This window comes from Delphinapterus leucas, chromosome 3 (genome assembly GCF_059928025.1).
Source record: "Delphinapterus leucas isolate spDelLeu-1000000601 "Yukka" chromosome 3, BTC_Dleu_Yukka2, whole genome shotgun sequence".
In the NCBI taxonomy this organism is placed as follows: domain Eukaryota; kingdom Metazoa; phylum Chordata; class Mammalia; order Artiodactyla; family Monodontidae; genus Delphinapterus; species Delphinapterus leucas.
This window is the reverse complement of record NC_143131.1, coordinates 37279376-37292963: the sequence shown is the minus strand read 5'-3', so window position 1 is coordinate 37292963 and position 13588 is coordinate 37279376. Positions and strand designations below refer to the sequence as shown.

The window sequence follows — 13588 nt, the reverse complement described above, 5'->3', positions numbered from 1 at the left end:
ATCATATGATATTTGTCTTTTTCTGACTTCACTTAGTATGATAATCTCTAGGTCCATCCATGTTGTTTCAAATAGCATTATTTCATTCGTCTTTATGGTTGAGTAGTATTCCATTGTATATATATATATATATATATACATCTTCTTTATCCATTCGTCTGTTGATGGACATTTAGGTTGCTTCCATGTCTTGGCTAGTGTAAACAGTGTTGCAGTGAACATAGGGGTGCATGTATATTTTCAAAGTATGGTTTTCTCTGTACCTATGCCCAGGAGTGGGATTGCTGGGTCATATGGTAGTTCTACTTTTAGTTTTTTAAGGAACCTCCATACTGTTCTCCATAGTGGCTGTACCAATTTACATTCCCACCAACAGTGTAGGAAGGTTCCCTTTTTTCCACACCCTCTCCAGCATTTATTGTTTGTAGACTTTTTGATGATGGCCATTCTGACCAATGTGAGGTGATACCTCAATGCAGTTCAGATTTGCATTTCTCTAATAATTAGCGATATTGAGCATCTTTTCATGTGTTTTTTGGCCATCTGTATGTCTTCTTTGGAGAAATGTCTATTTAGATCTGTCCAGTTTTTGATTGGGTTGCTTGTTTGTTTTTGATATTGAACTGCATGAGCTGTTTGTATGTTTTGGAGATTAATCCCTTGTCTGCCGCTTTGTTTGCAAATATATTCTCCCATTCTGTGGGTTGTCTTTTCGTTTTGTTTATGGTTCCCTTTGCTGTGCAAAAGGTTTTAAGTTTAATTAGGTCCCATTTGTTTACTTTTGTTTCTATTTTTTACTCTAAGAGGTGGATCCAAAAAGATATTGCTGCGATTTATGTCAAAGAGCGTTCTGCCTATGTTTTCCTTTAAGAGCTTTATAGTATCTGGTCTTACACTTAGGTCTTTAGTCCATTTTGAGTTTATTTTTGTGTATGGTGTTAGAGAATGTTCTAATTTCATTCTTTTACATGTCGCTGTCCAGTTTTCCCAGCACAATTTATTGAAGAGACTGTTTTTTCTCCATTGTATATTTTTGCCTCCTTTGTCATAGATTGATTGACCATAAGTGCGTGGGTTTATCTCTGGGATTTCTATCTTGTTCCATTGATCTATATTTCTGTTTCTGAAAGCCAGATTTTTATTGTTAACTTCAGGAGGAAAAAGACCATAGTAGAAATAATAAATGCTAAGTAACAAAACAGAAAAATCAAACAACAGAACAGACAGTAAAGATGGCAGATGACTGAAAGCTCAACTAGTTGAAAGTTTTATGAGGGCAGTTTAGGACACTCGCAGCTGAGGTGAAGATTCAGACAAAGATACTCAGAATAGAAGAGCTCTGCCTTGGTGGATGGAGGATGAGGCCAACTCAGAAATGTTTGAACCTAGTCAAAGCTGAAATCCAAGGCAGAGGGGAGGCACAGCTAGTTTGTGGTGTGGGTACACCCAGAAGAAGTCACTGCAGTTGAGATCCAGCAATGGCGTTCGTCTGCAGATGCTCAGTATCAACAACCAACAAGGTGCAAAGTATACGACAATAATAGCAGGGCAGGAATGAAGAGGTATCTGGGCACTCTAATATGTGATTGTTATATGTCCTGAAAATATTCACATAGTACGCTACCAAAAATGGTTGTCAGGAAGGATAGTACACGGAAACAAGAAAAATTTCTATTCATTAGATTACAGACTGGGAGACCATAATATCGAAGTCTAAAATTCAGAAGTACTGAATATCTATGTACAAGCAATGTCAGCTCTGCAAATCAAAATGATAAAGCAGGCAACGCAGAGGAAAAATGTGAAAGAAGGTAGCAACAGTCAATCCATATTTGATCAACACAGAATGTCTAAAACTTAAATGGAGTCTGAAAATTATTATATGTAAGGTAAATATTAATTAAAACTGTGAAAGCATCGAAAGGGAAAAAATTAGAAATGTAGATTATGCAAAGAGCTGGTGAGGATTTGCTGTGAACTGACCTCTCAAGAGGCCTGGTGTTACTATTAATTCTGAAAAGCAATATGGCAGTATTTGTGGAAGTTATGTAGGCTTTTGTTCATTGTCCCTCTAAACCCCCTCCAGCATCTGTATCCCAGAAAACATCTCATACAGGTCCCTAAGGTACACACATAATGGTGTTTATCTCATTTTTGTTTGTGATAAAGGGGAGTTGGAGGCATCCATGATGTGTATGTAAAATGCTGTGTATTCATTCTATAAAATATTCTGCAGCAGTTAGATGAAATAAACAAGTTTTATATATATAGCTACATTGATTAATCTTAAAATTATAATCATTAGTGAAAAATTAAACACAAAGAGACATGTGTCAGCGTACCATTAAATACATTAAAATGCATTCATACACTCAATATAAATTATATATGGAGACACATAATTACATTTAAAATCCACTAATTCAATTAGTTATCTCTTGCTCTGTAACAAACGACTCCAAAATTTAGCAGCTTACCAAAAACATTTATTATCTCACGGTTTCTGAGAATCAGGAATCTGGAATAGCTTAGCTGGGTGGTCTTGCTCAGAGTTCCTCATGAAGGTGCAGTCTGAAGCTTTGCCTTGGGCTGGAGGATCACCTTCTAAGCTCCTTCTTGACAAGAGGTCTCAATTGCTTAACACAAGGGCCTCCCCACAGAGCTATTCATGATGTGGCAGCTGGATGCCTCCAAAGGGGATTATCTAAGAGGGAGGAGATAGCGTGGTAGAGTGATCAAAATGGAACCAGTAGCATCTTTTGTAACCCAATCTCAGGAGAGACATTATCATTTCTACCATATTCTATGGATCACACAGACCAACCCTGGAACAATGTGGGAGGGGACTGCACAAGGCTGTGAATACTAGGAGGCAGGGATCATTGTTGGTCATCTTAGAGGCTGGCTACGAAGTCACTTTAAAGTTTAGTCCAAAGGAAGAAAATGTAGTTGCAACATAATTCTCAAGGGTGATAGATAATACCATTAATGCTGCAAAAGCACCTGTGAAGAAATTAAAAAACTATGCTCACATTCCCCAAAATCAAAGAAGTGGAAAAAACTGGGATATACATAGTTTGCCTACCGTAGATATTTTAAGTTGGTTATAACCACTGCTATTGAGAGTAGGGCAGTAGACATATAATTCAAGTAGGAAATTATGGCTGCTATATTTTGAAGAACATTAAATTATATAAGTTAAGTTTATTATACACAGAACGTTATACAACATAAAAATTTCACTTCTAGCAATGTATTCCACCAAAAAAACCTCCATAGGATGGAGATTATTTGAGCCAAAAAGTAAAAACAAGGAAATGTCTAATATAGGAAATTTGAAATAGAATATTTTTACATCCACCAAAAAGGGTATGTGTAGTTGTTGAAAGAGAGAATTTCATTACATAGTCATTTAAAAACTTGGCCAGGATATTAAGAGGAGAGAGTTAGTTACATAATAATGTGTATATCATGATTTCATATTAATATGTAACTAGGAAAAAAAAATACAAGTCCTCAATATCTTTTATGAAATACTAGGGTAGATGTACTTTAGGATTCAGAATGCAGAGGATTTTAAACAGATTAGAAGGTGCATATCTTGAGAGAATATAAGTGTGACCATCCTGGTGTGGGGTAGCATTCTGTAGCATGTCATTGATACTCATGGTGTGGAAAGAATGAGTATTCATGCTAACTGGAGTAAAGAAAGAGCATAATATACATTCACCTAAGATCAGATCTGTTTTGATATCACATAGTTTGGGGGCCAAACTGTGATCTACAGAGAGTAGATTATAAGATTATATTGTAGATTATATTGGACTTTAGACCTATTGCTAAGAAATTGTACTGCAATCTCTGTGTTATTGGCCAGGAGGATTGTAGAATACTGTCCTCTCTAAGTACATTGAGGGACTATGTATTCACTTTTCATCTCCTCTCCCCCAGTGATTAGTTATTAGCTTGGAAAAAAGAAACAAGTGCTAGAGTTAAAAGTAAAGATAGAATTTCTGGCAATCTTTTATCTTCAACAATTTCTCTTTTTTATGTGCACTTCTTAGAAATAAAGATCAAACAAAAAAAATCGAAGTATTTAAGTAAAGGCACAGCAGTGTCTGCAACATACCCCAGTTTCTCAGGTGGTATAATTTATGTTTCACAGGCTAATCCCAACTGAAGGACTCGGAATTGATTGAAATAATAAGAATATCAGCCTGTGGTCCAACAAATGGACACAGACAATGCTTTTTCAATGTTCCATGGAAAGGCCTGAGCCTTTCCATGGAAAGGCTCCAGTGAAGGTGGCCCAGAAAATCTCTCAACAGGAAATGATGGAAAGGGTGGTGTGGTATCTTAGAAAGTGAAGAGGTGAGGGGCAAAGGGTTTAGGAAATAACTCACAGGGGAGAAAGTGTAAACTTTGAAGAGCCACAGAACTAGTGCTGGTGAAAATCTTATTCCCCAAAATTTCTAGAAGGGAGCAGTTAGAATAAAATTCTAGTTAACATTTTTGAGTTTACATTGTGTTAGGTGTATGCCTAAGGGGGTGTGGCCATTAAACATTGATATGGTGGGTTCCATAATTATCCTCCATTTTCTTAGTGAGGAAAATAAAGCAGAAGGGATTGGCTCACTTCTGGAAGTCACTACTGAAATTCTGTGGGTTTTGGCAGGCAGAGGTAGCGCAGTGAGGTGAGAAGTGTCCAGTTATTGACAATTTCCATAGACTATAGAAAGCCGCTCCATGTTTCAGACAAGCCTAGACAAATTCCTCTCACTAATTTTCTTCCCATATCAGAAAGGCATTGCCTGATTGTAGAGAATAGATTCCATGAGGTTAGATCATAATTCAAGATCACAAAGCTGCTAGTTCGTGCTGTCACTGGACTGAGAACCTAGGTCTTCAAGCATATGTATCAGGCAGGGGAATTAGCAAAGGAATCATTATGTTAGGTTGGGAAAAGGAAAGTCTCATGACTACTTAGAAGTGTAATTTTTCTATTTTTCTCTACACTAGATTACCTCAATCAAAGGAATATTCAAAATTGTTATGAATTTCAGGGGCTTCCCTGGTGGCGCAGTGGTTGAGAGTCTGCCTGCTGATGCAGGGGACACGGGTTCGTGCCCCGGTCCGGGAAGATCCCACATGCCACGGAGCGGCTAGGCCCGTGAGCCATGGCCGCTGAGCCTGTGCGTCCGGAGCCTGTGCTCCGCAACGGGAGAGGCCACAGCGGTGGGAGGCCCGCGTACCGCAAAAAAATAAGAAAAAAAGAAAAAAAAATTGTTATGAATTTCAAATCTAAAGGGCCACTGGGTTGGGATGTCACATTTTCAAGAATGTTTTTTGCTGATCCCTATCCTCTTTTATGTAATTGTGTGTATTCTATTCTTATTTATTCCCCTTATATGCTTTCCCTTCTTCCACTGAAATTCTTGCCATGAATATTTTATTTAAAAAGTCTCTTCTTGTGTCAGTCTTGTAATATGTTGTTTATTCTTTTGTGTGCTTATATTTTCAATTCATGTAAAAAGTATTAGGTTATACATGTGATTTTACTTATTATTTCCCACTCAGTTGCAATTTCCCAAGATCTTTACATGGACATTTGATCTGCTGCTTCCAAGTCTGGCACGTTAGCCTCTGATGTGTCTCTGCCACTCTACCTATCTGTCGTCCCCAGTGGGTGCTCAGATAGCCACTTAGTCACCATCACCATGTGTAATAGTCCCTTATAGGACCTGTGAGAAAATTTCTCTAGGATATGTACCCATGAGCAGCATTGTGCCATGGAAAATGCATAAACCTAATTTTACTGACTTTTGCCAGGTTGTTCTTTAGAATGAAGCATTTACCCTCTAACAATAGTGCATGAGGATTACTTGATGCGCACATTCCACACAAACACTTGGAATGACCCCAAATTCTAACATTTGCCAGGGGCTGCATAGTTCCTGAGAGAGCAGCTGTGGGTTGGTGGCCACAGATGCAGTATTTTCTGATTTTTGGCAGAATCTCTCTTTGTGCATCAGCCTGCAGTGTGCTTCTGAGAGTTATTCTCCGATTTTCAGTCTAAAATTTCTGTTCACCTTTCTTCTGGATTTTAAGTTATCTTTATCTCCTAATAAATCCTTTTCTGCTTAAACTATTAAGTGCATTCTTTTTTTTTGTTGCTAAACGCCAGAAAAAGAAACAACGACAAAACATTCAACTTTATACTTTTTAAAGCTTGTTGCAGTCTCTTTACCTTTTAACGACCTTGATAGAATGAATCTAGATTTTCCTCAGAAAATATTCAAGTATTCAAGTTTTTTTCCCCCTGTTTTCAGGATATTTTGAGAATATTGGTTTGACATTGTTCATTTTAATTAATTTATTTATTTAGTTATTTTTGAATAAATAATTGTTCAATTTATTGAATTGGTGAGTGGCCCCAAAATATGGAGTGGTTAGTTTTTTTAAATTTTATTTTAATTAATTAATTTTATTTTTGGCTGTGCTGGGTCTTCGTTGCTGTTCGTGTGCTTTTCTCTAGTTGCCGTGAGCGGGGGGCTACCCCTGGTAGCAGTGCGCAAGCTTCTCATTGTGGTGGCTTCTCTTGTTGTGGAGCACTGCTCTAGGCACGCGCTCTGCAGTAGTTGTGGTGCGCAGGCTCAGTAGTTGTGGCTTGCAGGCTCTAGAGCGCAGGCTCAGTAGTTGTGGCGCACGCGCTTAGTTGCTCTGCTGCATGTGGGATCTTCCTGGACCAGGGCTCGAACCCGTGTCCTCTGCATTGGCAGGTGGATTCTTAACCACTCTGCCATCAGGGAAGCCCCTGTTCATGATTTTTAGATGAGAAAAAGGGAAATGTAAAACAAAACCCCCAAATTCTTCTCAATATTTCATCTTAAAAATTTAGTTTTCCTTTCTTATAAGCCCTTCCATTAAGAATTAAATAAGTTATTTAGGGCTTCCCTGGTAGTGCAGTGGTTAAGACTCCACGCTTCCCACGCAGAGGGCGTGGGTTTGGGGAACTAAGATCCCACATGCTGCGCGGTTTGGCCAAACAATTTTAAAAAATACATAAAAAATAGCTTTGATGATTTCATAAAATTATATAGGTAAGGTGATAGCTTCTGACAATATAATTAATAACCTTAGTAAAGGTATAATCATTATTATTTGATCAATACTATTATGATAGAAGGATAATCCCAATGAAGAACAAATGGCTTTAAAAAATATCCCTAGATAGATTTTTACATTCTTATATGGACCCACAGTAAAATTGTAACAAGTATAGCCACCTTCCACTTAGCACCTTCCATGACCAAAGTTTACTCTCCAGTGTTATAAACTTAGCATAATCATTAATTTAACAAGCCTTAATTGAGAGCCTGCCTTTTGCCAGGTTTTATGAAGAGAGCTACACATACAAAGACAACTAAGGCCCGTTTCCCCTCTCCTGCCTGAAGCAGGTGCAGAATTCTGCAGCGTCAGGGCTGCAGCCTGAACCGCATCAGGCGCTGCGGGATCTCTCCTCGGGGGAACGCTCGGAGCAGGCTGGAAGGCGGGTGCAGAGCTGAGCGAGGTCGTGAGCCTGGGATACACCGCGATCCGAGGGCTTAAGGGCCGGGGCCATTTCCTTTCGGGGCCCTTCATTTTCTACGTATTTTAAAAGTTTTCCGAATTTAAATCACCCGCATTTGGTCAATAATAACGAACAAGATTTGTCCGTACAGGTTTTATAGACTGTGAGGGAATGTTTTTCAATTAAAATTTACCCCCCAGCCCTAAAGCAAGTAATTTCGTTGATTTATTCGTTTAGATGTTAAGGAGGAGAACAAAAAACTCAGTTAGATGGGAAAGTGCAAATCCTTAGCGCTCATCGTTTGCCTTTCGTGTTAAGCCCTGACATGTATTTGCAACTATTAGCTTGCATTTCAAATTTAAGTTTGCTTAAAATAAGACTAGTGACCCAACTGTGCAACATTATTAGGTAATGATAAGAAACAAAAGACATTCACATTAAAAATGAGCAAGTGACTAGTAGCTATTAAAGGAAAAAAGCTTAAACCTAGCGGAAGAATGGGGAACATAAAGAGAGTAGATCTTAACTATTTTCAACACACACACACACACACACACACACACACGACTTTGTGAGGTGAAGGATGTGTTAACTTGATTATGGTAATCATTTCACAACGTATACAGTATGTTAAGTCATTGTGTTGTACATCTTAAAAAATAAATTTAAAAAAAAGAATGGGAGCACAGAAAGAAGTTTGAACCAGAGAGACACTTCCTCCAGATGAAACAAATTTCCTCCCTGTTCTCTCCCCTCCTATCATCCAATCACTTCTGACCACACAAACACAATGCACACACAGCCTTGTCAATTATTCTAACAATTCCAACACCAATAATGTGATAACCCAAATCATTATAATTTGGGGGCAGTTTTTCAAATCTTAGGTCTATCCCACTAGAGAGAAATTGTGACATCACTGCCTTTTAAAGTCACTTGAAACAGTTCTGCTTTGTGTGGTTGTGATGCCAACTTGTTACACATTTAGGATCTTTTTTATCCATTTTGGTTTCAATTTTAAGAATTATTTTACATAATTATAAACAATTTTTAAAGTATTCAAACTTTTTTCCCAAACCAAAATCTACAAATTATAGTCAGAGGTGTTTAGCTTCTATCTACATGATATATATAAGGAGAGAGAGAGCCTGGCTTCTTCTCCTTTGGCTACAATCCTTACCCCATCTTTCGGGATTCCATAAGGGAGCTCTCACTACATCTTATTGGTAAAGGACATAATTTGTGATGGAAAACTGAAATTTCCTCCTCTTCCTTCCCACATTTCTTATTGATTTAGAGTGAGAAAACTAGAGGGGGGAAAATAAAGGTAGAGGGTGGAACAGGAGAAAAGGCATTCCCTCTCAGGAATAAAGCTACTTAATTTTGATTCATAATTGACAGCATTTGAATAAATGGATTCTACTCTTCTGGTTTCCTACCAATAGATGTGAAAAGATAAAGACTCTTCTGGTCTCCCATTGTTTATAGTTATTTTGAGGTTTGTGAAAAAATGTTTTAGAAAATAGAGAAAATACTTAAAACATGGCTGGGGTAGGAGATAGTGGTAATTCATAAAATCTATTATTAATCACTCTAGAGATCATTGAACCTAAAATGTAAAGGCATGAGATCTAAAAACGGTTTTCACTGCCTAAAATAAAACTCTTTTTTTCCAACATCATCAAAACCTCAGAGTCATTTAGAAATTTGAAACTGCAGTCTGACTGCTGTCTCTGGACCACAGTCTGGGAGATGAGTGTTTGTGACCGATTCATAGCAGACACAGTGCAGAACTTTGTTTATACCTAGATATTATCCACCTCCCCATGCCCAACTGCCACACTCAAAACACGTCCATTCATACCTCCCGAGGCGGAGCTTTCCTTCTCTCCTTTGCACAGGTAAGTCAGTGCTGCAACAGCCAGCAGGAGGGCCTGATTGGTTAATGGAAAACAGAAGAGGCTTTCCCGACCCACCCCCCCCCCCCCGCCCCCGCTTCCCGCCTTGTCCTCCTATTGGGCCGGATGTAAGCTGGGATTTGTAGTCGGCCTTGCTTCTCAAAGTGCGGTCAGCAGAAGGAGCGCGGGCCTCCCCTGGGAGCTGTACTGACTCCGCAGCTCGTTTTAAAGTCCCTGGCAGGTGATTCGTGTTCACGTTAGAGCTGAGAAGCACTCTATAAGACTGGGTGCTGAGAGTTTGGGAACCAGCTCCTTGTAAGAGGCCCCGGGGACGCAGAGGAGGATGCCGTCGTCTGATCCTCGGGCGCCGGCTGGAACGCGGATGGCGCCTCGCTGCTCAGCCCAGAACCACGGCTCCTGAGAGCTGTCGTTTGCCTCCTGCTGAGCAGCGGCCGAACTGCCTGCGTGATTCCGAGCCAGCTGAAGCCAGAGTCGGCTCTTAGAGAAGGGGACACCTCAGGCAACAAGTACCACGGTATCTCTCTCCTCTTTCCCCTCCTCTTCCCCTGGCTGTAAACGTGAGGACAGTTACCTTTGTGTTTTTGAGAATTACTGTGGGACTGCTAGTCTGCGATATTTTACATACAAATTAAAATCGTTTGATTCTTGTTGGACAGATTGACTTAGAGGTTGAATCCAGAGGCAGATGGAAAGATCCTTATGAGTGGATAAAAATAAATGAGCACGAATGGATATTGAAATTTTGTCAAATGAGTTTTCCATATCTGTTGAGATTTTTTCTTTTATTCTTTTAATACATGTTATGTGGTCAATTTGAGTTATATTGGTCAATCTGTCCCTAAGATACACCCAATTTGGTCTTGATATTACATATATAAATGTATGTATATATATGTCTGTGTGTATATATATACACACACGTATATATGGCTGGTTTTAATTTCCTGATATTTTTAAAATATTTGCATTATTTTTCATAAATGAAATTGGCTAGTGGTTTTCCTTTTTTGCAATATCCTTTTCAGTTTTTGTATCAAAGTTATTCTGGCCTTACAAAACGAGTTGGGGGGCTTCCCTGGTGGCGCAGTGGTTGAGAGTCCGCCTGCCGATTCAGGGGACACAGGTTCGTGCCCCGGTCCAGGAAGATCCCACATGCCGTGGAGTGTCTGGGCCCGTGAGCCATGGCCGCTGAGCCTGCGCGTCCAGAGCCTGTGCTCCGCAACTGGAGAGGGCACAAGAGTGAGAGGCCCACGTACCAAAAAAAAGAACAACAACAAAAAAAATGAGTTGGGAAATGTTCCCTTTCTCCAGTCTTTGGAAGCTTGTGCAAGTGTAGACTTATTTGTTCTTTTAAAAAGTTAGCTTCCTGGAGGGATGATGTTGAGGGCAATCAATCATGGTAAATAACAAGGCTTGGTTGGACCCCAGCCCCCAGATCTTGCCGGGGTAGGGATGGATACATTCTGAACCATGAATGTCACCATGGCTAATTCTGTAATGTTATGAAACATCAAGACCATGGTCTTGTAATACACTTTGTGGCTTAAATAGAATTCTTGCACAGGGAATTCAGTTTTCTTTCAATGAAAAGTTTTTTTTCCTCTACCAACAAGAATGAGTTATAATATAACTTTACTGATACTAGATAACTGTCAAATCTGTCAAAACTTAGAAAGTGTCGTACTTGGAAATTTTATGCAAATTCAGTATTTACTCTTTTCCTGAATACATTGTGTTTTTATCATAATAATCATAACACCAAAAAGCAACGATGTTTAAAACCAAGCCCTATAAACCATGGCTCGAACCCGTGTACCCTGCACTGGCAGGTGGATTCTGAAACACTGCACCACGAGGGAAGTCCAGTTCCGGCCTTTGGTAGCTTACTCTTTTGTCAACCACCATCCCTTGTAATTCATCTGGATTTACCGGAAAGGGACCCCGATGCTTTCTCAATGTTTTTTTCTGGTGGCTCCATTGGGAGCAGAAGATGAAGTTCCCTAGGTCCTTGGTATATACTACACCACTTTGTTGCTCATTCATTATCTCACTCTTTGAGCACCAAATCAAATCCTGGAAGGAACTTAGGAATTAGGTGAAGAACTGGAATAAGATCGGGTTATTAGGACTGGGGCTCAAGTGATTGGGAACTTACCTGTGGCACTTATTATCCTCCATCAAGGAGCAGATGGCAGAGGGACCTGAGATGCAAGAGCAAATTGGGAGCAGAGGTCAACGCTGGGCACTCATCCCTGGTAATCCTGACAGGTGGTGGGAGCTTAATTAAAACCATTGAGGGCTTCCCTGGTGGCGCAGTGGTTGAGAGTCTGCCTGCCGATGCAGGGGACACGGGTTCGTGCCCCGGTCCGGGAAGATCCCACATGCCGCGGAGCGGCTGGGCCCGTGAGCCATGGCCGCTGAGCCTGTGCGTCTGGAGCCTGTGCTCCGCAGCGGGAGAGGCCACAACTGTGAGAGGCCCGAGTACCGAGAAAAAAAACCAAACAAACACCATTGAAGTTGGGGAGGCCTGGGGTGGAGGAGGCAGTAAGGCACTGCAGCTGTCTTGGCTCCCAGCCCGTTTCCAGCCTTGATGGCTTGAGGACAGAGGGAGAGAGATTAATCTTGGGGGGAGATGGAGGGGCTTCTGGGAGAACTAGCATAGATACAAATGGTAAAGAAAGAGAAAGGAGGTTGGTGAGCATTTCTACTGGAAGTACTGAGACTCAGGAATCACTCTATTTCCTTAGAGTGGTGTTTCTCAGCTCTAGCTGGGGCTAGAATCATCTGGGGAGCTTTTAAAACATTGATGCCCGGGCACCATGCTCCAAGATTCAATCATTGTTAGTTTGAGGACTGAGCACTGGTGTTGTCTTTAAAACTGCACAGGTGGTTCTAATGTGCAACCAAAGTTGAGTACAAACAGCATTACCATCACCTGGAGCTCATTAGAAATGCAGAATCTTTGGTCCCAGATCTACTGGATCACAGTCTGCATTTAAACAAATCCTAAATTGATTTGTATGGCCACTAAGTTTGAAAATCATTGCCCCAAAGGAAAATGGTCTTTAGGCAAACGGAAACTGGCTAGAGATGGGGCTAGGCATGGTTTCCCTTCCAGGCCTAGCCTGTCTTCCCTTCTTTATAAATGATCCCTTTTAGCTTCTTTCTTCATCATCTTCTCCTTCTCTTAATGCTCCTCTTCTGTGTTCCTTGAACCATTTGATAGATGTGCCACCTTGTTCTGTTTATAGCCATCCCTTTCTGACCGCCCCCACCCCCCGCCGGTTCTTCCTGGCCTTGAATTCAGATGAGTGATATACCAGCATTCGGATACACCCAGTCCTTTGGTATCCACACCTACTCGGCAGAGAGGATCTCTATGGCTGGGTCATCAAGACTACATTTTGCTGTACATGGGTCTCTATGATCCCCTCCTGCCCCAGCAGAACTGTTTTATCACAAATATCTCATCCCCAGCCTCAGCTCAGCTGTGTGAATAGCCTGTTGTTCCCATTTCCTTTGTATCTACCATCTGCTGCTATTGCCTAAGCTTCTTTTTTTAATCCCCAATTCATTCTCTCTCTCTAAATATATATGTGTATATATATATTTTCTCTCTCTCTATATAATATGTATTATATGTATATATTTAATTCAGGATTCAATCCAGGGTTACACATTGTATTTGGTTGTTTCAAATATTTTAATGGCTGCATAATATATTATTTTATGGATTATAAAATTATTTAATCACTTTCCGTAATGCTGGACTTATAGGTTGTTTCTTTTTTTAATTTAAAAGAATTTTTATTTTATATTGAAGTATAGTTGATTAACAGTGTTGTGTTAGTTTCAGGTGTACAGAAAAGTGATTCAGTTATACATATACGTGTATCTATTCTTTTTCAAATTCTTTTCCCATTTAGGTTATTACAGAATATTGAGCAGAGTTCCTTGTGCTATACAGTAGGTCCTTGTTTGTTATCTAATCTTTTTTTTTTTATTGGCCACACCGTGCGGCCTGTGGAACTTCCCCTCCCGGGGAATGAACCCGCATCCTCTGTAGTTGAAGCGAGGAGTCTTAACCGTTGGACCACCA

At 40.1% G+C, this 13588-nt stretch overlaps 1 protein-coding gene across 8 annotated transcripts in view; it reads left to right on the top strand.

Annotated features, from left to right (window-relative positions):
• The window catches only part of SELENOP (selenoprotein P), a 129574-nt gene that overhangs the window by 37087 nt on the left and 78899 nt on the right, over positions 1-13588 (top strand). The gene's annotated exons all lie outside the window — the stretch shown is intronic.